Below are 24,828 nucleotides of genomic sequence, written 5' to 3' on the forward strand. Positions count from 1 at the left end.
CAAGTATGAAACAAAATACTCTGATTCAAATGCAAAACTTCTGAAATTTGAGGAACAACTACACTTTACAAGATGATATTCAAACACATCATTTTACCCTTAAATTCAACTCGACTGCTCTTTCTCCCGGCTAGAGCTTAAATGCATTATAATGTAACTAAATACAACTCCCTTCTTCTTGACTTCCTGCAGTAGTATGCTAAATTACCGTACAGTATTGTGCATGTTTCTTTGGTTAATTTGTATCTGAACATGGTTTAGAAAAAGAGGAAAGACATTTGCCCAGGCAGGAAAAAAAAACGACATCCACTATTAATTAACTAGTCGTAATTATAGAACATACAAGCAGCCAGTGTGGCGTATAAAGCAATCGAAGCAAAACAAATCATAGACACTAAACATGTCAGGGTCATTATGGGTAGAATACTAATCCTGCAGCCACAGACATGACGTGTTAGCCTTTTAGAGGCGTTAATAAATGTTGTTTTCGTTCATAAACCCCATGTGCGATTGGGTTTTATGAGAGCGCACAGACCATCGGAGACTCTTTAACTTTGCAGATAAAATTGTTGTTATTACCCGGGAATAAGGAGCTTTTAATTTGACATGGGCGTGGCGCGTAATTCGTCAAATGACCCAGATATGATTGACGAGGTTTTACGGTCGATTTACGACGCCCGTCATGAACGGCGGGATTTGCATGATGATCCAGTGTTACCCGGGAGAGCTTTTTTTATTTTTAGGTTTAGGTGTCACTTTTGATCAGATGCCAAAGGGATGCTGGGGACACACATCAGAGGCAGATATGGGGGATGATGGATGTGTGGTATTATAGATGGATGGGCTCATGTAACATCATTGAGCTGTGAAGTCCCCCCCCCCCCCCCCCTCCAGCACAGCACATTAAATGATGTATTGACAGAGCTTTACAAGACCGCTGGGAGTAATTTAAAGGTAGCAGCACTCTGCATCTGACCTTGCGACCTTTTAATGAACTATAGCCAACAGACTGATGTTACACACCGCTCGCCTCAGGTGTAAGTGACCAATCTCATGTGCAGATGGATTAAAGCATGAAAAGTCATAAAAAAAATCCATTCTCTAACCACCGTTTTCCCGATTCGTCCGCATATTCGGCGCCATCTGCTCGTCGGCCGTGTGTTTATCATCAGCCAGGCACCTGACCCACTTTTATTTTATTCCAACATCTGGGGCTGTCTGCCTCCGCCGGCTCGCAAACGCCTGCATTATTTATTATAGGGACATGACACAATCTGTGACAACCTCTATTCATGAAAGCATCATGAGAAAGAGCGGCAGCATATGGTGACTTAATGATTGTACCGAGGCTATGAAAGATAGATCCACTGGTGGTGTTTTTTTATTTGCTTCCAACCTCTGTCCAGATTTTGGGCATCAAATTTTACTTAAAGGTGGGTTAGGTAATTACATGTAACTTGTTAGACGCTTTTATCCAAAGCGACTTACATACTCAATACTGTGGACAATCCCCACAGAAGCAATTTGGGGTGAAGTGTCTTGCCCAGGGACACAACAACATGCTGACTGCAGTGGGGTTTGAACCTGTGACCATCTGATCCCCATACCATACCAAGGCTCTATCCACTGCGCCACACGCCTCCTTCAGAAACACTTTTTGTTATATTCCATGGAATGCTCTTAACATCCCGATAGCAATGAATATATTAAGTGCTTTGACAATAAATACATAAAAAAAATGTCATCTGTGGAAGCCGTGGCGCTGTAAAAAGCACGACCAATCATCTGAGCCGGCCCGGCTAAAATAACTGGATGGCCTACCTGCCTGTCTGCCTTCCATCTCGTGCACAAACTTATCTCGTGCCCTCATTGGTCATGTGCATGTTCGTGTGTGTTGGAGGAGGGGTTCTGTAAGGAAGTCTGAAGGAAGGGGCAGATTTTTTTCGGCTGCGTACTTTCAAATTCTAGCGCACTCGAGCTGGTTTCTCCAGTCTTACCTACCTTACCTTTAAGCATTTGACTTGGGGGTTGAATTTAAAAGCTATTTCACCTCATAAAGAAAGTCTTGCTCTGGTGGCTGCAGTCAGACGGGGTATAGTGAGTTTATTTTACATTTTAGGATCTCGCAAGCTCCAGGCACAGGTTGTTAATATGGTGTCCTGGGAGGGGAAGGTCTTTGTTGAAATGTATTTTTTTCCCAGGGTGACCTCTCCTTTTTAACCAGGCGATGCTTGTTTGGGGACATTCTGTGAAAAAAAGGCAGCATGCTGTGTTGTGTCTGTAGGGTAGAGGAGTCACAACACACGCCTGCCGTGATTGAGATTGTTTTCGTTTTTTTCGCCTCCTTTTTACCTCCTATACACAAGGACACGACCCCTTAAGGGATGTGGTTTGATGGAACCTTGGCAAAGAAGAAGAGAAGAAGGATGAGTGATCAAGGTAAAGAGAGCAGATAAAAGTGAGACCGCATGAGGCTCAGAGGCAGATGAGCGGCATGGGACTGATCTGATGTCAGTCTGTCAGACCAGCACTTTGGTCAAAGTTAAACTTCTTAACAACTATCAGTAGATGGAAAGTTTGCATTCATTGTTCCCAGAGGATGAATCAATGACTGAAGTGAGCCTCTGTTTATTTAGCACTACAAACTGGTAAAGATTGTCACTACAGGAAGCATTTAAAGAGTCCCTATAATGCTGGGTTCTACCTTTCCTCTGTGTAATTTAAATGTCTCTCGTGCAACATGACACACTTTTGATAGGCTATATAGCATTCATTCACGGTCAATGGAACACATTTCCTCTCTTTCCCATTCCTCCTCTCTTTGTCCACTACTTGATATTTCAAATCAGATCTCCTTTGGCTCCTTCCATTCGCACCGTAATAACGACATAGTGCCTTTTGGATTGACCACTCCTCACTCTGTCCAGCTCTGCCAATGAGCCTTGTCCTCGCAGCCAAATGCATACGCTTGGCAGCAGCTACTCGGATCATTGTTGGATGTAAAACAAGTCACAGGAGGAGGTGGGGGGGGGTGTTGAAATGAATATTTTTCATTTCCATCCAGAAAGGACACAGTTCTGAGACAAGATGTGGAAATTAGATGTCATGTGTGTGATTTTCCTTTGATGGTGATAGACTTGTCACATATATGCCCTTTTCTTATGCAGTCCTCGCTCCAATAATGCTTTTCGGTATTATACAGTCAAAGGAAAAGTCCCTGGGAATTTCACACATGCTCCTCACAAGATAACAGAAACAATGTCATCCCGGCCACAAGGGAGTCTGCAGCAGCATCCCATTTACTTCATCCATCACAAATCCTCCACTGGGGCTCTAATGTGTCTCCACTGCCACGGGGAAGCGCTTCACTGACTCCCCCCCCCCCCCCCCCCCCCCACTCTCCAATCCCCTTTGTTCTTTTGGCCTTACCTGCTTCAAGTCTGAATCAGCAGCACAAACAGACAAACTGGGGTGTGTGTGTGTGTGTGTGTGTGTGTGTGTGTGTGTGTGTGTGTGTGTGTGTGTGTGTGTGTGTGTGTGTGTGTGTGTGTGTGTGTGTGTGTGTGTGTGTGTGTGTGTGTGTGTGTGTGTGTGTGTGTGTGTGTGTGTGTGTGTGTGTGTGTGTGTGTGTGTGTGTGTGTGTGTGTGTGTGTGTTTCAAAGAGTCCTATTGGTTTTATGTGACAATAAAACATAAACCCTGCAATGTGTGGTGAGCTGTAGTTAATTCAGCTTGTTTTGATAATGAAACTCATTAATGGAAGCCCTTTCCGTGGCGTTTGAAGTACAACAAATAGTCAGTGAAGAAGCAAAGGATTTGAACCCGCACGCCCCTTATTATTGTTGTATTGCTGTGTACTGAAGCATCAAAGCAGACATGTCAAACACATCAGGTGCCCCCCCCCCCCCCCTCTCTTTCAGCTCCAGACCCCCATTACTGTGAGAGCCGATTGTTTTCCTCCTTGTGAGCATGTTTCCACACAATTTGAATTAATTGGATTGTAAATTGATCCTACTTTGGAGCCAGAACCCTGGAAGCCGGAGCTTTGGCTGCATACAAGAGTTTAATCTGAATACTAAATGTTATTAAAAGCTCCCCTGTTTCGCTTGTGTAGGACAGTGTGTACCTGGTTATGAGAAAAAAGCCCCAAGGACCGATCACAATTGGGCACCAGCATGGTATAATTCAGTAATTAATTGCCTTAGTGGCTGGATGGCGCTGTAATGGTTTGAAGATAAACAAAATAATTTGCCTCCACAACGCTGCCCTTCTTGTCTTTCCATCTGAAAAGGTGAGCAGGAGGTCATGTTGCAAATGTAATGTTTTTATAATGAACTGATAAGAGCCTAAGGGTTATGCAGTGCCACATGTCCCTGTTTCATATATTCATTTTGTGATAAATCCCTAAATGTCACCTATGAATATGTAACAGGAAGAATTCATGGCTGATTCTTTTTATTTCCAGCATGTTTTTGAATCTTTGCATAGCTGAAATATGTTTTTTTGTTATATTTCTTTATGCATACCACCAGTTTGATCTCATTATGCTCCACCGGTAGCATCATTTTGAATCCCATCCAGCATATTGTGCTTCTCTATTCTGCGTGCAGCACCTCTGCTACTCGTCTCGCCTGCTCTGCTTACACAGCCGAGGCTCAGAGGAAACTGCGGATGCTCCTCACAATGTAGATGACAGGATAAAAAGAGAAAGAGGCCGAGTGGCGGCGGATGAATGAGAGAAAAAAAAAGGGGTAGCGGGGAAAGCAGAAAGAATGGAGGGAGTGATCGAACGAGAAGTGAAAAGGCCAGGGAGGAAGGATAAGCCATGTCTCCCTTGTCTTGACATTTCTCACTGTGTCTCCTGGGAATGAAGACCCTGATATAAATGTTCCAACTGATGATGGAGTGGGACAGGAGGCAGGGAGGTGGGGGGGGGAGGGGTTGGGGGGGAAGGAGAGTGTTTGATAGTTATTACGCGCAGCAGAGTCGCACCATAATTTGGTTTCAGGTTGATGTAATTAAAGGGTCCGGGCCTCAGCAGTTTTCTCCAGGCTAATTTGTTTAGGAAGCGCTGATTCCCCTACCGACTGTTGCTGGTGGTCATGGCAACAGGAGGGCCCCACAGGTGTCCATGTTGGTATCTGTGTCGAGCTAGCTTCTCCCTCAGTGGGCTCGATTTAAATTCAGCACCTGCAGCAGGTGCTAGAAGGAGTTCACCTGAGTTTTTGGCTAAATGAGACATCTTGCTTGGATAAAGAGACTATATAACTGCATTTAACTACATATAAAAACCAACAGCAAAACCTGGGAATGTTACTAAATATATTTTGTTGAATAGATTAGATGTTTAATCGGTAAACTGTCACCAAATTGTAAAAATATGTTCATCACAAGTTACCAAAATCCATAGATTTTTCATTAGCAATGTAATAAACAGCATATCTACTGTAGCATATTGGTGTAGTCAGACTGTTGCCTTGACTGTTACCAGAAGTGTGTTGAATAACGTTAAATAAATATTATACATTCTCCACAAACAAATAACTGGTGGCACAAAATCAAATTCACTTTTCAAAGCTGCACTCGAGCTTTATAGGAGAATTCAACCTAGATAACAGAATGAGGCTGAACAGTGAGTGTCAGTCATATTCATTCACATTGCCAACACGGATTAACTCCAAATAATTTCTGGCATGTGTTTGTAACATATCTTTGCTCACAGGAAAGAAAGCAAGAATTGGAATTAAAGGATGTGTCGTTGCCAGAGAAATGTGTTGCTTCCGCCATTCTTGGGCTTTTGGTTTGAAGACGGACACATTTTTTAAAATCACCTTGCACAATGTCTGCAATTTGTCTTGGTATTGAAGATTTGTCTGAAAGATTGCTCTCTCTAGAGTTGAATCATGGATGTCAGGATGATGACACTTTGTAATGCCTTTTTTAAAATGCACTTTCTGTTGAAAGCACTGCTGAGGTTATAACCAAACCATTTCCCAATTTTTACCAGAGCAAAATGGCTACTTCAAGAAAAGCATCATTTTAATAAGGTGCCCTTTGAAACTGCTTCCATTACCTCTTTTATGATTGAACCACTTTGTAGCATTAAGTCTGACAGTGCTGCGGCGCCACACTGCAGTTTTTGCGATTGGTTTTCTCCGCGAGGCGTTTGATAAAAAGGAAAGCTTTATCTGCATCGGGAGGCCTAAACTCAGGGTCATGCGACTGATCCCCGCAGCTCTGCTTCCTCCCAGACAGCTGATGATAATCTGTCCACTCCCAGGGTGGCCTGAGCAAAGCAGAGGCTGTCTGATCAAACAACGCTGTTCTTGCCTTACCTCGCCACTTTTCTAGCTTTGTTGCCGAAAAATCCAACAGTGGGGGAAAAGCGTCTAACCTGGAGCATGTGGGTTTTCCATTTTGCGAGCTGCAGGTTTGCTAAAAGGCAGAATCTGTAAGTCGCATCGACGTGTTTTCCTTGATCTCCGAGGACGATATGAGCTCATCTTTTCTGTGCACTAGCTATATTTGCAATCCCAGTGGCAGGATTGAATCTGCAGGATGTCCACACTTGGCCTCCAAATGACTGTTTGCATGTCCTGTGGCTGTGTTTACTTAATGCCGTACCAGACAGGCTTTTCATGTATAATTATGCCCAATTAGAGCAAACTCAATCCCACACCAGGACTGCAGCAGGATGGCGGTGCCAGCCTTCTCTAATGCAGATTTTCTGTTTGTCGGAAGCAAATTCTGGCGTCTGTTTGGACATCACTGCAGGAAATGTTGTTACTGGAGTGAGCTGGATCACCAATGCTTGTTTTTTAAGCAATTATAGACTCCCAATCTGGTTATCTACTATATCTGGATCCACATATATGCAGTACAACCCTGTGAACAGTTATATTTAAAACTGTATATTCACTGTGTTTAATTTCATGACCTCGAAACACCTCAAGGTCCATCTCTGACTGGAGCTTTCTATGAAGTCACCATCTTCTTCAATCTAGCCCTTACTGGAATAAATATTCCATCCCAACCGTAAAAGCAAAATGAGCTTTTAACTTTCTGGTTTCATCAATTTTTTCTAATAATCTATGGACAGTAAAATCTCCTTTTCTCATGCTTTCATCAGATGTAGCCACCTGTTCAAAGTTGTGTTGTTTGTAGCAGAGCACAGATGGAGACAACAAAGGACTTTTTGAGGGGGACTGATGAGCAAAGATGAAAGAAATACAGATAAAGACTCTGCTTGAGAATTCACGAGTCTCTGTACTGTATGTGGCACAGCATATTTTTTAAGGCTGCTGTGATTATCAGCTCCGGAGATGAATGACCCATATCCCTGACTTAAAAGGTCAATTTGCATATGCTCTCTTTTACAGAGTCCATTCATGATCACAAAAAGCTTGATACATGTCTCTCTTTTTGGGCGTCTTCTATCCTAATGGAGCTCGTCATAGTCCCGGGGCGTTTGTGCGTCTCTTGCTGTCAGCTCGATTGTTGGCCTGTTGATTGAAGCGTGCCCGCGGTCTGACTCTGCTGCCTGGCTGACGACACAGGATAGCAAGCGGCTGATTTATGACCTCTGTAGCACACCGACACTCCTGCTGTAAAAACTCCTCTCCCATCTGCTTCCGTTTTCTTTTGTATTTCGGTTTATTTCATTTGACATTGACCGCAAACAACTGGACTATTTTTCCCCATACCGGAGGCTGCTCAGCTCTCACTTGCTGAGTTTGCATTGCACTCTCCATTGACTGCGTTTGCCTCCCATTGACTGCCCCTTTGTGTGATGTCCTTCCACGACCATCTCCTGGTGTGTCACCGGCATTGATTAACTCCGCGGTGCCTCATCAGAGCTTGTTAGCCTGTCAATTTCCTCACCAGCTGCTCCAGTCATTAACATTTAGGCTACTGTGAGAATGCTACGCCAGGTGTTACTGTAACATCCACACCTGTGCTGCTGTCAGGAGCAGAGAGTGATGATGGGAACAAAAACACTGTCAAGTCTGTTGTTTATTGTGAAGATCTGGGAGATACTTTATTCAAGCAAGTATGTCAAGATGCACACAACTATAACTGTCTTTTTAAGAGATGTATCGATGCAGTATCTGTGACGTCGCCCTAAGGCTTTGGTGAATGCTTCTGCCTGGAGTGTGTGTGTGTTTGCACTCTGCCATTTTGTCAGCTGCTTCCGGCAGAAATTCAAAATGTGGTTGTGTGGAGCTGATCCACGCTGAGAGAGTGGCAAACCACCATGGCTGTGTATGAGAGACGGAGACCGCTGGCAATCAAGCCAACCAACATAACCCCTATTTAAGCTTCAATATGTAGGTCTACTTCATGCAACTGTAATATTGAATGGTCAGACACTCATTAGACATAGTGAAATGTCACGTATTGTGTAGCCTACATAATTCATAGTCATTGTCAATAACCTGCTTAAAAAACTGAGGGTTAGACTAGGTTTCTTCTACAGGAACAAGTCCTGTTTCTCACTCGAGGCCAGAAAAAGGCTAGTCACTGTGACCTTTTTACCTGTGCTGGACTATGGTGATCTGATCTATATGAATGTACCTGCCAATTGCCTGGTCAAGTTAGATGCTGCGTATCACAGTGCACTGAGATTTGTGACAAACTGTAAAGCATTAACCCATCACTGTACCCTGTATGCAAGGGCTGGTCTGCCTTCACTAACTGTACGGAGGCTCAGTCACTGGTACATTTTTATATATAAAGCCATGTTAGGGAAACTTCCATCCTACATCTGCTCCCTGATCTCACGGCGAATTGTAAGAGGCTACTGCCTGAGATCGCATGCTATGGTTTTATTAAATGTGCCAACTGCTAGGACTGTCTTAGGGAAAATAGCATTTAGATGCGCAGCTCCACTGTCCTGGAATAGTCTGCAATTAAAATGGAAACTGAGCAATCTGGTGCCACTAAATGTTTTTAAAGCTCGGTTGGATGCTAGTGAATCGGAAGCTGTTGGTACCTGTTCATGTGGATAGTTATGTAAATTGTAATCCCTGTAATGCTACTGTATGATGTCCTTTTGTTGTTCTGTTTATGTTTTTAATGTTTCATGTGGAACCTACTTGAGCAGGTCTCCCTTGAAAAAGAGATCAATGATCTCAATGGGATACAACCTGGATAAATAAAGGTTTGAAATGAAATGAAATGTGTTTTACATCTGTGACGTAAAGGCTTATGTAAATGTGAAATAACAGCGGTTTGAAGTGGAATCTCGGAACAATATATCTACGAACAGCAAAATGGTTGCCAAATAAAGAAGAATAAGGCGTACTTTTATTACAAACTGATGGACAAAGGGAGATGGTTCTGTGATGTTGAAAAGTGTGATCATTTGGCCCTGGACTGCTCTTTTAGCAAATGTTGGCAAAGTAGATCTCCCTGACTGGTTTTAAAACTAGTGCTGAAAGGGTTCGAAGTGTTATGAGATTTCTCTGATAGCTACTGTAATAAATCTGACACAAAGGCTTTGTGTCATAACGTGTAGGAGGAAGTGCCGGATCAAATCAATTTGAATACCATGTTCCCTAACTTCAGCAGAGGGAAGGACAGCGTGTCCTTTGTCGTGATGATCCTTTAATGTCCGCTACATGTAGTTGAGCACTCCAATAACGGCCCTCACTGTCAGCTGCAGGTCTGATGGCTTTTGTGGGAACCAATTGCTTTCTGTTTTTACCTCGGGCTTTCCATCAGCTGTGCTCTGTAGCAGATTCTGCCTTTCATTAGCCGTGTAGCTGGAAAGCATGTGCAGAAGCCTGCTTGAACACAGGTAAACGCTCCCATATTTTGCTCCAGGAGACACTGTTGAAGGTCAGTCCTGTCCAATGTGCATGTACACCGTGTGTGTGTTTTTATGTTTGACATTTGTCTCTTTTTTTTTTTTAACTCCTCGTTCTCTAGGCTGCAGGACTCTTGTATCAGGCAACAAGTGTGGAGGTTCAAAGAGAGAGATGGTGCTCTAGAAGAGAGTGGTTTTGGAGATGGAGAGGGAGGTAATCACAGGTTCCTCAGCGAGGGTGTGTTTGATGTCGGCGCAGGGTGAAGGGCATCTTTCAGCTCGGGGGATTAGAGACAATCAAATGAGGCTTTCTGGGTCTGTTCTCTGCTTCTTTCAAACCACCACAATCCTGTTCCAAATGCATTGTTTAAGGACTTAGCTACCAAAGAACTGCTAAGAAAATGTCCTTCACACTGTATGAAACTTGAGCTTTTGGTAGAATATTCTTCTGGTGTATTTCAGTCAGACCTTGGAAGAAGGGAAACAGAAAGTGACATATCCAGATCTCAAAACATAACTAAATAAAAACCTGTTTGTCTGCGTTGTGTGAAATAGGCTTTGTTATTTTAAATTTCAAACTATGGCTGCAAATAATGAATATGTTAATTATTGGTTAACTTCATTATATGTATTATGATTTGTTTGGATAATCGTCTAGTCTGCAAATTACCCAAGAAGACATCATTAAAATGTCAAATTGTCAAATCTAGTTCAGAAACAATTCTATTATTAAGTAAGTCAGTTAGTTGACAGTTAATTAAACCACCAAGTGTGAGGATATGCTGCCTCGAACATTGACTGTCTTAGTGATTTAAACTCTTGGTGGGACACATTTTACGATTTTTTTTATAGACCAAACGATAATAAATACATCAACCGTGTAATAAACATTGATGAATGATAAAGAAAACAATGCAGTCGGATCTGACCATCGGATTGTGGAGGAGAAGAGGATTCAAGCCCATCCTTAGCTGACCTCGCAGATCAGTACACGGACACACATACACACACGGAGACAATGACCGACACCATCCAGCTATAATCCTGACAAATTGCCACCACAGTTCCTGCAGAGTCTCTTCCTAAAGCCCTTTATCTGCCGCGCCCGCCCATCCGCCGCCATACGAGGCTGGAGATTCATTCTGGAATCTATATCCCCCCACAACAGGGGCCATTATCTTAAGTGAGTGTCGATAGGATGCTCAGAGGCGCGGTCCTTTTTTCTTCTCCATTGTACAAATGAGCTTGAGTCATTGCGGCGTGTGTGTATGTGTGTTCTGACATGTGACCCAGCTCATGTAAGTGCTGCTGAGTAACTGTTCTCTGTAATCTGCTGCATGTATATCCCTGTGTGTGTGTGTGAGCGCTGCAGGGCTTTGATGTCGGAGCTTCTGGTGTCATTCCTCACGTCGTTACCGGCATCACAAGGTCCCGTCAGCCGCCCGTCACACACTCTTTAAAGACTGCAACTTACCAGCCAAGGATGAGGAATTTAAAAGCGTATTTATTTGGCAACATCTGGGGACATTTTCTGAAGGATGATTGTAGTAGAAAACTACTGAAAGCTGTCCTTTTTGAAAGTGTGAATTAGAGATCCAAGGTGCCTCCAGAGAGAGTTTTTCTTTTATATGTTGATTTTAAAGTCCCCCCAAAACTTCTCCAAGGACTGGATCTTGTTTCAAAACCACTTTGTGTTCCCAGTTAAGCTTTCTCTGGAGAAACACAAAAGCTTCAGGGCTGTTTGTTTGTGCAGAAACTGAGAGGATATGGTAGTAGTAGTTCACATGGAGCGCCTTGTTAGCGGAGCAGTTAAAGCGCATGCCACATAACCTCAACGTCCCAGATTTGATTCCAACCTTGCGACCTTTGTTGCACGTCACAAATCTCTCTCTCATTTCTCTACTGTCATCTGTCAAATAAAAGCAGAAATACAACAAAAATAGGATGCAAGGGCACTGCTGGCAACCGCTTGTTGTCCTGCCAAAAACTGTAGAATCTAGCTAATTTTCCAGTGCCACTGACTTCAATAACTTCAGGTTCAACTGGCATTTAAAGCATGTAACTCATAAAGAATAAAAGATGAGAAGGTAGTCACTCTCACCTATTGGTTTGTGGACTACTGTTTTGAAAGCCTTGACATTTCTCACAGGTGCAGCAACCGAATGCCAAACAAGACATTTTAGGGGACCACAATGTTAGAATAACATGAATGAATGGCAAATACAACGTAAAAAGGGTTAAAGTCCTTAACACAAAAACACGGAGAGCCCAGATGGGAAAACACACGGCGTGGCGACCTGTCAATCCCAAGGTAGCCCCGCCCTAAAGCATATCCTACTTTATCATTTGTTTAACTTTAAATGGGACCATAATGAACTAAATTAACATCATGCTGGGAATGTGTGGTCTTAACTTACACATGTTTTGTCTATTCACGGGTGTTCTTATACACCGTACTGTAGGTGGCAGTAGAGGGACTGTGAGGTCACCCCTGTAAAGTAAATTAGCAGGAGGCTGACAGCAGACTCCTGTAGTCTCAGCGTGTGGTCCGTCCTGATGGATTTGTCTCCATCCGTCCTGACCCGTGACTGCAGAGCGATGTGCCAATCAGAGTATCGACCCATTTGTGTTTTCACCAGCCGGAGGTGTCCGTGCTGGCATCAGTCTCTGTGAAATATTCCTCTCCTTGGCTCAGCGTCAAATGTTTCCTCAGCCTCGTGGCTGTCTGTCTCACTAAAAGAGATGAGGAGGGAGAGAAGGTGCGAAAATAGCCGATGGAAGACATCACGGCCATTTCTCAAACAAGTGTAGTAGCAGGTGGCCGGCAGTCTCCAACCCTCACTTCTCACTTCTGCAGCACATACAGGAAATACTTGACTTTGGAAATGTTAATGATAAAAGCCTGTAAAGCAGTTAGTCCTTTATTGCTCCTGTTTTATGTATCTTACGTTTGAATGTGTGTTTTATAACGCAACCATTTCCCTTTGTCCTTCTAGGGACACTGCAGCTGTAACTTAATGATTTCTGCTATCTACACTACTTTCCTCACTTTTTTTAAGATTTCAATTGACTTTATAAACAGGGATTAAATATTGTTAATTGGTTTATACTCAAATGATTTAGGATTATAATAAATAAGTGTTCAGCTTGCTTGAAAGATGGAATTAGGAGAAAAACAGAAAGCTCTCTTGAAGGACTTTCTGCATAAGGACATGCAACATGTTTTCAGTCCACTCGCTGCTTAAAACACTATTGATTGATAATTATGGTTCAGGCTAAGGAACAATGTCATTGATGCATTGATTGATAAATTGGGCATAAGTTATGAAAAGGTTTAAGGAACATTATTGGATAATCATTAACTACTGTAATCCATCTGAGCCACCATCCCAGCATATATCCTCTTATAGCCTGATGACATGTATTGGTGGCTGGTATGGTTAAAAGCCTCTATTACAGAATTGTACATGTTATTTAATATTGCAGTATTGTTGTTTGTCTAAAGCAGTGGAGTGAAGGGACTGCTGTCAGCAGAGAAATGGCCGCCTGAGATGACCCACATCTACTTTCACCTGACAGGGACCTCTAGCTGCTGTCTGAGTTATGAGTCGTGTCTGTCAGGGCCGCAGTGAAAGGCTGAAGCAGCACCATGTTGTAATGGAGCCACAGGGTGGAGGCTGCGGGTCAACGGAGAGTGTGACTTTGACATGCAAACACTGTCATTTTGTATAGAGCTGATGCATGATTTGGAAAAAACAACTAATTGCGATTATTTTTGACTGATTGCAATATGATTTGTGATATAAGAAAGAGATCAGATTATAATTCTTGTTCGCATAATTAATGACAAATATATACACATTATGATGTAGAGACGATCGGGTGTGATATGTCTGCAGCTCCACAATACTTCATTCAGAGTGATATTTCTACATAATTAGTTTAGACCAACTATTGTGCTTACTGCAATTGTATTATTGCCCATATTGCACATTTTGATAACATTTAAATGAATTATGCACATCTCATTTTATCTTTTCATACAGGCAGATATGTAATCCAACCATGAATATAAGCCTCAAGTATTTGTTTTTTTACGAAATTGCTACTTGTTTTTATGCATTAAATTAAAAGCTGAACAGCTGTGGCCTAGGTAGGGAGGTTGTCCTGCAGTCAACATAACAATGTGTGCTTGGCCTAGATACTTAACCCCAGACTGCTCCAAATGGCCAACAGTGTGCGAGTGTGTGTGAATTGTTGAAGACTGTAAAAGCCCTTTGTGGGGTTGCAACGAGTGGAAATGTCCATATAAGTGCACTACATTTACCATAATGGCTCATTGTCTAACATTATCTTTGGTTTGGTTTGTTTGGGCTTATTTTTAATGGGAGCATTTGCATTCAAACAAAAACAACTTACATGATAGTCTCAAACACGCTTTACTTGCCTCTGGCGTCCAATACATCCAGTAGAGAGAGAGAGGACTGTTGTATTGGTTCATGTGCTGTCTCCACACCATCTAAAGGCTGGATACCGTTGCACCCACATTTTCGGATTGTATATTTATTATTTTTGACTGATTGGACCTGGTTTGGCTCAGTTTGATTCACTCTAGGTGAGTTAACTTTGGATATGGGGACATAAAGAAATAGGTTGTGGCAATTGGAAAAGAATCAGCAATTTGTCAAACCCTTTTTATGTATTCAAGAAGGGACTTCTCTTTGCATTTGTAAGGCAGTAAAAATGCTGAATTACACAACATTTGAACAGCAATCCACATTCGTGTAGTTGCTCCATAATTAAGACTTTAAATGTAATCAAGTTGTCAGGAAGCGTTTGAAGACACAAAAACAGGCAGTTTATCAAGAGAAGAAAATGCTTATCCTCCGTTTCCTCTGGCTTGTTACTGATTCTCTTCGCCTGACAACTTAGTTTCCTCCTGGAAAAACAGACGTGTGTGTGTAGGAGAGATTGCTTTGTGAAGTAGATGAGTGGGTTTTCCCATAATTAACATGTCGGTGAAAGACATCGAGGTGTTAAGGCTGACAAAGTGACATGAAACAGTTTGAGGGCACGGCTCTAAAAATACACCCTCACCTCATCACTTCTCCCACCTCTGGTCTTTTAGCCTAACCCGAGTCCCTCGGAGCGTGGTTTTGACAAAACCGCAGCGATATGACAATTCCTGTCTCCTTCATGCTAGATCACCCGTCTGCGTTTCAAATTGACTTCGCTCTCAGCGTCGCCACGAGTGAGATAGATGTGCGAGTGGAGAGGAGCAGGAGAGAGTGCGTGTGATGAATCTGAAATCTGGCTGTTTTGGAGCATCCAGTGAAAGTGATTTTAACCTGAACGCTTTCCTGCTGAGTTCTTTAAAACTGTAGATGGGTCTTATCCTAAACACACATTCAAGCACACTGGCATACACACAACACGCTGTGCTGCTCGCTGATGTGCGAATGATCTCACGCTCAGTCACAGGAGCAGGGGTCGTGGTGCGTTCGCTGCCTGCTGCGTCGCCCCATGCTAGATAGACTCGAGCAGCTGCAGAAAGATGCGCAATGTTAAAACCTGTCTTCTCAGGTAGCCCCCTCGCCAGGAATGGTTTTTACTTACCGCCTCCTATCAGACTCAACGAGCAGCAACCCAGCACGGGTAGAAAAAACACCTGCTATTTTCTAAAATATATTTTCTAATGTCTTATTAAAGCCTCTGGAGAAACAGAGCGGTAAGACCTCTCTTCTGTAGCAATACATTTAATCCCCCTCTCTGTGGCAAACTCTTTTATTTATTAAGTAAATTCAATTGTTTAGTTCCACAGTGGGAAATACGGAAGAGGATAAGACCCACATGAGAAACATTTTTAGGTTTGTGACCAAAAGTAAAAAAAGAGTTCTGACTTTAATCTCTGAATTCTTTACTTTTGGTCACATCCCAAAATGTTTTCCTCAAGTGGCCCTTATCCTCTTCTGTAGGGATGAACTCCATTTGAAAGAAAACATTTTTTCCCATTAAAAAAAGCACAGTATGTTCTACAGTTAGCATTCTGAGTCACCTAAATATCCCTTCCACTCATCAAACCAGAGTCTTTGTCTTCAGTTCAACTTTTCAAGAGTTTTATTGTCGAAACGGAAATAACAACATGTTGACAGCACCATTGTCTTCCAGTTATTAATAGTTGTTAAATAATCCTCATTTCCATAAACAGCCTTGTAGCTTAATTAAAAGTGTCAGTGTTTGTTTGAAGTTTTGGCAGCACTGCTGTGCTCGCCTTTATCTCAGGCCTCCAGGATCTTTATTTGAATCTGTAGATGGAGATCAGGCCTCCAGCTGCAGAAATCACAGCGTTCACCTCTTTCATCTGCTTTTGAAAAAATTGAACATTTCTCAAAGCAGAAGATGCCTTTCATCAAAGAGCGGGGAGGAAGGGTGATTTGTTTTGAGAGTTTTTGGACTCAGTGTGACCTCGCCCAGGATTGATTGGATAGTTTAACAGAATGCACATGCATACAGGTGTACAAATATACTACTCTAATACATGAAAATAAATATACATAGTGTAGCTAAAGAAGTGAAATACGATACAAATATAGTTACTGTCCATAAGGGCTGGTCAATATACCAATATGAGAGTGATTTCTTAACATTACACTACATATCATCGTTGGGATATTAGTTCAATCTCCTTTGGTAGTGGACTGTGTGAAGTGTGTTTAAGAACATCCTGAGGTGATTCATTCTGCACCACCTCTCGTTTCTTTTCCCCCTGGGTGAAATTGTTGTGTAGTGAAGAAAAGGTCTTCTGTAGTTTAGGATTAGCTGAAACCAAATACCTGGAGAAATGTAGTGGATAAACACCAGCCCACTCCTCCTGTTGGCCGCTGGTCCCGGCGGTGCAGGACTTGGTGTCACGCTCGGGCAGATCGGCGGTGCGGCGCTCATCCAGCAGCCTGACACTCGCTGGCTCCTCAAGCTGGAAATTGCCATAATGTGTCCTGCAGTGGTCGGCTGCACAGGCGTCTATCAGAGGCTCCATCTGTGCTGAGCATGCACACAAACACAGTCACAAACACACACACACACACACACAAACACAATGCATCACACGTCAAACAACACGAAATGCACTCCATTTCATGAACACAAGAACATATACTGTATGTTACCATGAGCATTATGACAGCATCCACTCCAGTTTTTGGATTTCCTGGATAAATGAGATTACTCCCACTTACGTTGAGAAGTGTGCTCTATAACAATGGTCGAATTGTGAAAAAGATAGCAACATATCATGCTCACTTACATGTTAATATTAGTGTTTTGTGCCTCTACTGTGACATGTTTAAAGTTAAAAAACCAGAACAGAGTCTGCTCTGATTGGTTAGCTGTCCGGCTCTGTTTGAGTAGTAGCCAATAGAAGCGGGAGTGTGTCACAATGTTTGGGATTTTAGTCTTTGCAGACCATTTACATGCACAGAAACCTATATAAGAAACTACAGGAAAGTGAAAACTCCCAAAAGCATAAAAGGGCCTCTCTTAATTAATTGAAATTGGTTACAGTACTTGCTTTCCCCTAACCTCCAATATGCATATTTCCTTTAAACTTAAATCAAAACGTCATCAACACACAGCCCTTTAGTAGAAGTGAGGATCAGCACTTTACTTTTCACTATAATCCATGCTGCACCCTCAGTCAAGGACAGACTGCTCTCTGTCCTTCTCGCCTGTGCAGTTAGCATGAGCGTACATGACAAACGAGCCGCAGTCCGAGTTAATTGATGAGTTCTGGATTAGCACCCAGGCGAACTGTGGGGCCTGAAAAGCAGCTGCTGTTGCCCTTTAACCCCAGCCGCTCCTGCATGACTACTTTAGCTGTGTCCTACAAGTACTTAGAAATACATGTTCACTCTCATCCAAAATGTGTGGGTGAGGACATCTGCACACCAAGTATATGCAAACGCTGGCTCAGCACACTGGCACACAATCAAGACTTAGCAGGGACACATTTCATTTGGCATATTGTGCTGTAAAGTTTATGTTGCTGCAAAATGTCGTGATCGAAACATGTCAGGATTTATCGACCGTTCTGTTACCACCTCAGCTTTTATTTGCTGATGGAAAAGTACAAGGATATTGAGATACATTTCATACTTTAGCATGCATAGTTGACAAGCAATTAGCATAACATCAAAACAAGCAAACCCTGCATCCCAGCACAGTGCACTTATCTGTCAACTGGAAATGAGTGAACGTCCCTCGGCGCATAATGGACGGGCCACAAATCACATTGACAGACTCGAATCAAATGGAGTTTCGTTTTCCGGTTTATTTAACATATGAAATGTGCTGCTCATTTCCCCCTACCGCTGTTTTAATATCTGATAGAGGAGAGATGGCTTGTTTGGGGAATAGAAGATGGCATAGTGGATTGGAGTTGAGTGATGAATTTCAATTTTGATGGACTCTGTTAAAGTCTCATGAAGAGGCGAACATGGGCATCAATCCAGAAATGATTTTTACTGCTGCCACTGAGTTTTCTGTCCTTTTTATGTGTTTGTGTGTTTGATATATGTTATAGAGGTTTCTAAAGATTGCCAACGTTCTACTTCAATTAATGTTCAGCCAAGGACAAAGGAGCAAATTGGTGTCACTACTACATGAAAAGATGTATCATTTTCAACAGATATTCAATGTGTATGGACACACACATCGAGTTAAAGATATAACTTTCATGGTTTGTAAGTGTAGAATATCGTATAATTCAATATTTCACATGGACCATCACTCCAATGATATGTACTATTTACTGTTATAGTTGTATTTTTATTAATTTAGATGAATAATATGACAAAAAACCTAACTCAAGGTCCACTTAATAGTTGTTTTCCCACTGCTTTTCACCAACAAATCCAAGCATAAAGCCTGATTTGGACTTGAATTCTGATTTCAAAGTCAAGTATGATAAACCATAAAAAAAAATAGTAGTTTTTATCCCCTGTATTTATATATTTGTTTAGGTTTTCTGAAATTCTAATATGCATGGTCGCCGCAAAACTCCTGCATCAGTCTGATTTGATATATAGTCTATAAAGCGCTACATAATTTACGCTTTCCACTTCGATGTTCACACAAGTCCAATAATGACCCAGCATGCACATGCATTATATGAGCAGACATCACACTGTGCATCATCATCTCGCTGACATTTCACCGGTTCAATCCACCTGAGGGTTTGCAGATTAACAAGTTTTCCCTCCATGCTGCTCACAGCCTACCTCCCGCCGATAGCAGGTAGTTTAATATATCGAGCTGGGTGGAGTGTGTGTGTGTTTGTGAGGACATTGTGTGTACAAAGTGTGTGTATGTGTGGACTTCTGGCTGGGGCAGTTATTTTTAACTTCTGTCTGTGAGGACGAGTGCACTTTCTCCTCGGCTGATAGTGTTTGGAGGCCCTGAGGGAACGTGTGTGTTTCCTTGCAGTGCGTTCTTTGTGTGTGTGTTTTCTGTTGGTTACTCCTGGTGGACCACAGGCATGTTGGGGTGGGGTAGTCCTCCGCTCGGTCACTCTGCGTCATATGTCCTTCCCTGGTCTCCTGATGAAGCCACAAAATCACTCTAAATTTCACACTTTTACAAAAATAAACCAGATAGAGCATCTAAAATAAACCCTACATCTTCCGTCATATAGTTATTACTTGTATATCGTGACCATGTTTGTCTCCAGTCCAGAATCACTGTGGTTTAAAGCTGCTACCGGACTTTAATGGAGGGGTATTTGGTTGTGTTTCTCAAGGTGTGATAGAAAATGGGTCAGAAAAGACACGTTGCCCTGGTTACAGCTGAGTTATACCAATAAATCATATTGTGGTGGCTCCTGAAGAGCACATGCACTTTCTTTGGATTCAGAGAAAAGTGACCCTGAAGGACCTTGTTTTCATCGTAACCTCAGACATCCTCGGATATGGCAGCTCAGTGATGATGATTGAACAAATCTTCCAAAATAGATTTCAAAAATAAATACTTGCTACGTTTTTCTTAGTTTTCTATTAAAGGCGTGGCCATTTTGGAAATACTGGTGGGCATTCTTCAAGGTTCAAGTTCAAGGTTCTTTATTGTCAATCTGACATAGCTACAGAGTAATTATGCAGTTGAAAATCTTATGTCACAGGCTTCTCCAACAATGCAACATAATAACATAACATAATAACAATAAGAGCAAGAGCAATACAAAAATAATAATAGTTATAAAAATGAAATAAAGTTATGATGTGGAATAGTGCAGTATGAGTCTATATACAAGTTATTGGAATGATATATATATATTAGGTATTAGATACATACTACTGAGTAGCAGTTGAATGTTTGATGTTGTTTCAACAGTTCAATTGTTTAACAGTCTCACTGCCCGCGGGAAGAAACTGTCTCCGAATCTTCTTGTCCTTGCCCGGATGCTGCGGTAACGTCTGCCAGACGGCAACAGAAAGAACAGTTTGTGGCTGGGGTGATGGGGGTCTTTGATAATCCGTAGTGATTTCTTCCTGAGCCGCTGGGAGTAAAGGTCCTCCATGGATGGCAGCTCCGTCCTGGTGATGTGCTGTGCAGTTTTCACCACCCTCTGTAAAGCCTTACGATCGAGGTCGGTGCAGCTGCCGTACCAGGCCGTCATGCTGCCAGTGAGGATACTCTCTATCGTGCACCTGTAGAAGTTGCAGAGTATCCTGGAATCCATTTTGAACCTCCTCAGCCTGCGGAGGAAGAAGAGCCGCTGTCGAGCTTTCTTGGTGATGGTGGTGGTGTGAAGAGACCATGTCAGGTCCTCAGTGATGTGGACCCCAAGGAACCTGAAGCTTTTGACTCTCTCCACCGTAGTCCCATTGATGGCGATGGGGGCGTGTCCCTCTCCCTGCTGCTTCCTGTAATCCACAATCAGCTCCTTTGTTTTGCTGATGTTGAGATGGAGGTTGTTCTCCTGGCACCAAGATGTCAGGTTTTCGACCTCCTCTCTGTATGCCGTCTCGTCATCGTCTGTGATCTGGCCGATGACGGTCGTGTCATCAGCAAACTTCACGATGGTGTTGGAGCTGTGTGTGGCCACGCAGTCGTGGGTGAACAGGGAGTAGAGGAGAGGGCTGAGCACGCAGCCTTGAGGGGCACCGGTGTTAAGAATCAGGGTGGAGGATGTGATGTTTCCCACCCGCACTGCCTGGGGTCTGCCCGTCAGGAAGTTCAGGATCCAGTCGCAGAGGGCGCTGTTGAGCCCGAGGTCTCTGAGCTTGATGGCCAGCTTGGAGGGCACAATGGTGTTGAATGCTGAACTGTAGTCAATGAACAGCATTCTCACATATGTGTTCCTGTTCTTCGGGTCCAGGTGTGAGAGGGCAGTGTGGAGGGTGAGGGCTATGGCGTCGTCTGTGGACCTGTTTGCTCTGTAGGCAAACTGCAGGGGGTCCAGAGATTCAGGGAGGGAGGAGGTGATGAATAATTTGACTAACCGCTCAAAGCACTTCATTATGATGGAGGTGAGTGCTACTGGGCGGTAGTCGTTGGGGCAGGTGATGATTGTCTTTTTGGGGACAGGAATGATGGTGGAGTGTTTAAGACATGTGGGGACTACAGACTGCAGCAGGGACCTGTTGAAGATGTCTGTGAACACCTCTGCCAGCTGAACTGCACACACCCTGAGAACACGGCCAGGGATGCCATCAGGTCCAGGAGCCTTGTGTGGGTTAACCCTTTTAAAGGATTTACACACATCTGCCCTATTTAAAACAAAAGGGCAGTGTAGCTCCTGGTCCCTCTGTACCTCCACAGCCTGGCTGCTCTCAAAGCGTGCAAAAAAACTATTTAGCTCATCTGGGAGAGATGCGCACGCAGACACTCCCGCAGCACCCCCCGCTGCTCCTTTGTAGTCAGTCATTGTCCTTAGTCCCGCCCACATATTCCTAGTGTTACAGCCTTTGAAGTCAGATTCCACCTTCTCTTTGTACTGTCTCTTTGCATTTTTTATTGCTCTCCGGAGATCATACCTAGACTTCCTGTACTCCTCCAAATCTCCCGCTGTGTGCGCGAGAGTGCGCGCTTTCAGTTTGCCGCGCACCTCACCGTTTACCCAGGGCTTTTGATTTGGGAATGTCCGTACAGAAACCTTCGGTACCACGTCATCGATGCATTTCCCAATGTAGCAGATGACAGTGTCCGTGTGTGTGTTGATGTTATTGTCCTCAAACACACTCCAATCCGTAGATGCAAAGCAATCCTGCAGTGCTGAATCTGACTCCTCGCTCCATCGTTGTACTGTCCTTGTTATCGGTCTGTCCCTTTTAAGTTTCTGCTTGTAAGCAGGCAACAACAGTAGTGAGATATTCTTTGTCTTTTCGTGGATCAAATAATTAATTAATCAATAAAATAGTCAATTAATAACTGATAAAGTGAATGAAATTGTCATTTGCAGCCCTGCAGCTACTATTCCTGCATAATGTTTCCTGTTTTGAACACATTGATGTGAGGTCATTCATAGACGTATTGCTCATTTTGAATGAAAAATGTTGAAAATACAGTTTATTTCTGAAGTCAGGATTTTTCACGTCAACAATCGCTGCCTCTTGTGATTTGATAATATATTTTTGTATGTATTCTTCAGTTTTACTTTACTCCTTGAAATGAAGGAAATCACTGAAAATGTACGGGTGGAAAGAAAGAAAATTGAGGTTAGGAAAAGGGAAATCATACACCCGGTGTAGAAGAGGAAGAGGAAAAGCTTATCCAGGAGAAGGGAAGGATGAAGAAGGGAAGAGTGACTGGGTGTATGGGAATATTGAGCCACAAAGCATTTATGTCAGATCAAAGCTAATCCTTATCTTTGGGAAAAGGATTCAGTAATACCCAGGGCTGTCTTCCCCCTCAAGGGCAGCTCCCTGTCTCTGCTTCCCTCTCCTGTGCGCTCCTCTCTCCTCACTTCTTCATGAAACTGCCAGGTTTTTCTGCACTTTCCCATTGACTTTGACGCGGTAACAGTGTGGAGAAACTAGGTCAGCAGGGGAAGGCTGGCTGAGGAGGCAGAGGGTCTGGAGAGGCGGTGTTTGGCCCTGAGGGAGGGCTGGGGGTGCTGCTGAGGGAGAAGGAAGGAGACGTACATGAGGAAGACTACCATTGACCGCTTGACATGACTGTAAAGGAAACTCTGAGGTCACTTCCTGTTGTCTTACTGCTAAATGGACACACACATATTACACCTTGATGAGGCATCCTAGCGAGACTTACAATAACACTGGGTTATATTTTGTTTGACATTTTTGGCGATTTATACTGGATAAATTAATAATTACTTTTTCGTTAATACATTCTAGTTCATCCAAAATGATTGAAACATTGCAAGACTAGGTGGTTGCCATGTGTTTTCTGTATCAATACAGATTCCTATACCTCAACTGAATAAAAGTGCAATTTTTTACACATTTTAAGCCTTTATTTGGACGTTGAACTAATTATGACTAAGTCTGACACTGATTGTAGAAACACTACATTTTGATGACAATGTTATAGTTTTTCGTGGATAACTTGATCGTAACTACTTAACAAGGTCAGAATCTAGACGAGCGAACGAGGGGATGCATTCCTATAAACTCTCTTAAAACTAGTCATAGTAGTCAAAACTAGTAAATCCTCTGAAAGAAAAGTGTTGGCTTCTAAACAAGATGCCTGCTGGACGCCTACCGAGGAGGTTTTCTGGGCAACCTGGAGAAAACCTCGGGGCAGACCCTCAGGGAGTATCCCATATGGCCGGAAAACGCCTCAGAATCCCCCCGGGCAGAGCTGGAGGACGCGCCTGCGGACAAGGGCATCTTGGATACCTTAAAGCTGCTGCAATGAAGTTGTGGACCTAGATATTTGATGGGTCGATCGATAAAACGCTTTGCAAAGCATTCAGGTTTTGATAAGCGGATTCTATGTGGGATTTCACTTCGATAAAATGCAATCAAACCTACAGTATCATATTGCATTTATTTACCACTGCCCAAGGTCGAATTTGATCAGCCGTCTCATCGATACAAAGCAGACTAAAGGAGTCCAGACTGAATAAACCGCTCCATCACGTCTGGTGTGAGCACACTCTTATCTGTCATTGCCACGTCCGTGTCCCCCACAGGGCGCCATGACGACTTTAATTGCCTGAGATCTTGTCTTTGATAATGGACTGCGATGTACGGTGTTGCAAGACAATCACTGGTCACCTTTCTTCCATTTCTATCACTATTTCTCTCCATCTCTAGCCTCCATCTGTCCCCCTCTTCACTCTTCCTGTCTCCACACAGTCGAGCCCCGGAGGGACACCGGCTCTGTTGCGATGGCAGCGCGAAAGAAAAAAAAAATCTCATCTTCCCTCTTCAGCAGTTTTCACACTTGACAATTTGGATGCAAAAAATAAAGCGATATGTCGGCAGGACCCTGTTTGGTATTCATTGTTTCCTCGCTTCTATTTTGACGGTGTTTAATCATCTGTAAAAGAAAACGATCACGACTTCCGCATGGATTAACACGGGATTATGCAAGAGGAGTGGGAGGAGGCAGGAATTGTTTATGGAGTCTGTGGCCTGAAGGAGACCGTTAAAAGAATTAACCGTACTTACCACGGATACGGAGGCCAGGGGTCTCGTGAACTCGCCCCTCCAGCAGTCAACTGGCGGCGGAGATGTACGCTGTGCTGTACATAATAATGAGTCTATCATCCATGATGCATTGCTGACCGCTGCAGCTCCGTAAGGGTCGTTTCAGTTCAGTTGTAAAAAGGTTTTGGACGTTTTGCATCAATAACAACAAGTTTTAGCTCTTTCAATTCAAGTGTTGCATTTGTATTTTTGCTGGATGCTTTTCAAATGCAAAGTGCACACACTTAGTTTTGAACGACCCTGTCAGATTGAAGTTTGAACATGTATTATGCAATTTTGAGTGTTGGAGAACTTGTTTTTGCTGTCCTTGAAAGTTTTACGGTTTCAGATCGAGGACATTTTTTTGGGAAGATT

At 43.0% G+C, this 24,828-nt stretch overlaps 1 protein-coding gene across 4 annotated transcripts in view; it reads left to right on the forward strand.

Moving 5' to 3' along the window:
- The window catches only part of rnf152 (ring finger protein 152), a 37,675-nt gene that overhangs the window by 8,016 nt on the left and 4,831 nt on the right, over positions 1-24,828 (forward strand). Inside the window, exons 1-2 of one of the 4 annotated variants that reach the window (XM_034149356.1) lie at positions 9,653-9,799; positions 9,931-10,022. The exons of 2 other annotated variants lie outside the window; for them this stretch is intronic. The gene's annotated coding sequence lies outside the window, so the exon portion shown is untranslated. Of the gene's footprint in view, positions 1-9,652; positions 9,800-9,930; positions 10,023-24,828 lie in introns of those variants that run through there. One more of the 4 variants, XM_034149364.1, reaches the window with a different exon arrangement.

The sequence above is a fragment of the Trematomus bernacchii genome, unplaced genomic scaffold, assembly GCF_902827165.1.
Source record: "Trematomus bernacchii unplaced genomic scaffold, fTreBer1.1, whole genome shotgun sequence".
NCBI lineage: Eukaryota > Metazoa > Chordata > Actinopteri > Perciformes > Nototheniidae > Trematomus > Trematomus bernacchii.